We start from the raw sequence: 2,098 nt of genomic DNA, 5'->3' as shown, positions 1-2,098 counted from the left end.
TTTTCCAAACAGATCAAGACAAAGCCCGGTGGAAAACCAAACCATGTGCTACTTAAAGTAATAGTGTAGGAGGAACAAGAGCCAGCAGGGAAACAGAGAAGAAATTATTAGAAATATCGGAAGAGACTTGGAAGAGTATAGTACAGATGAAGGACAAAACATTTGACTTGTTTATTCTATTTTAAAACATGGAGGTCAAGGAAGATGAGTTCAAAAGGGAGGTGATGAGCAGTTTCAGATGTTAAAAAGCTTCTTGAGAATGAGAAATGAAAAACCCAATTGGCTTGTTAAACACAGAAATCATTGGCGACTTGAGATTGTATTTATTGTAATCAGAGCAGAATCCAGACTAGAGATAGGAGAGAATAGGAAAGAAATTAAATGATGAGTTTCATAAATATGACATTGAAGGGAAGATATAACCTGAATATATTAATAGTCAAAGGGAAGAGAACTAAGGGATTGAGTGTGTGTGTGTTTAGGATAGAAGAGCTATAAAGCTAGAGTGTAAGGTAACTAGAGACTATTGTGGTCAGTTCGTAAATGTAAGAATAGAGCTTATGTTTTATGCTTGACAGATGTGCTAAAGGAAAATAAGCAAGTCAGTGTTCCACATCTGTATTAATGTTTTTCTGTTTAAAGCAAACCATGGAGAAAGGTGAAGAACAATTTTTGTTTGCTTATTTGCAGTAGGAGTACAAAGAAAATAAAAGTGTATGGAATTAAAACCAGATTTAAAAAAATAAAATCATATTTAAATTATTCCTTGAGTTATCAAAAGTCTTTTAAAGCTTAAATAAGGAGCTAGTTTTTAATAATTCTAAAGAGTTTTAAAATTGTAAAAGTTGATAGACCTGTTCCTAATTTAATTTACATGGAAATGATTTCAGGATTTTTTTCTCATATAAAAAGTTAGAAAACTAGCAAAGTAGCCTGTTTAAATCATTTTATTTCTACACAAAATTTGGTGCAATCTTTTAGATGATGTCACAAAACTTAATTATAGAGGAAACAATTATTATAGTTAGGAAAAGTTGATGATTTATGATCTGACTCAGGATTAAGGTCTGAAATACTCGTGTCATTTCCTCCCCTCCCCCATATGTAGTGATTTGTTCATTTTGGACTCTGATTTGTTTAGCTTTTGACACCATCAGCAAATCTGAACACTGACACTTAGTTGGTTTTTCCTGAAAAGTCTTAGGGCTAATAATTACATGATATTTATTTCAGCACATTGCTGCTAATCTTCTTTAAAGATCCTATTATGGGTAGGCTTTGAGGAGTTGTCCGATTCCTAATATGGGCATCATGCTGGAAACCACCAGGATGGATGATTAGCTGAGACTAGGAGTATAGAGTCTAACTAAATAATTATGTGATTGTTTAATGTCTGTTTCCCCTGCCAGGTGATAAGCACCCCGAGGGCAAAACCTTCTCACTCTATTCCCAATACACAGCATAGTGCCAAGTATGTGGCAGGTATTCAGTAACTACTCAGTGAATAAACAAACAAATGAACTGGATACCAAATCAATTTGATGCCATATTCTGAATTAGTTTATACAATCACCACAATGTAATAGTGAAGTTGTGATAGACCAGTTTATTGAGTATTTTTATCAGGCCATCTGTTTCTCGTGATAAATCTAGAAATCAGTCTTTGAAAATGAGTGAATTCAAATGCATTTTTAAAAAGCTAAGTACTGTTTTGCATGAGGGAAAACTATACATCCAATAGGATATTCTCTGTGTTTCAAAGTTGAAACCCTGGTCTCGGTAATACATGGACAGAGAAGATTATTTTTCAATTCGGATGCTAAACAGATTGTGCTATCATTTTAACCTCCAGAATAAGCCCCAGACTAAGTTCCATATCTATAGAGGCCTGTCTATTATGTGTTTGTGATGTCCTAGAAGGATGAGACTATGTTAGCATTTTGTTTCCTGCACAGTGCTTATTTCATATATGGAAGGTATTTAAGAAAAGCTTGTCAACTCAAATTGTTGAATCTTTTCATAGATTATCTTTTGAATAATTTATTTAGTCTTCTATCTCTGATTATTAATATGCTTTAAAATCTTAAAAAATTAAACT

At 33.1% G+C, this 2,098-nt stretch overlaps 1 protein-coding gene across 1 annotated transcript in view; it reads left to right on the top strand.

Annotated features, from left to right (window-relative positions):
* ATF6 (activating transcription factor 6) overlaps positions 1-2,098 on the top strand; it is a 246,077-nt gene that overhangs the window by 144,609 nt on the left and 99,370 nt on the right. The gene's annotated exons all lie outside the window — the stretch shown is intronic.

This window comes from Propithecus coquereli, unplaced genomic scaffold (genome assembly GCF_000956105.1).
Source record: "Propithecus coquereli isolate 6110/MARCELLA unplaced genomic scaffold, Pcoq_1.0 Scaffold140, whole genome shotgun sequence".
In the NCBI taxonomy this organism is placed as follows: Eukaryota; Metazoa; Chordata; class Mammalia; order Primates; family Indriidae; genus Propithecus; species Propithecus coquereli.
This window is presented reverse-complemented; position numbering and strand designations above follow the sequence as displayed.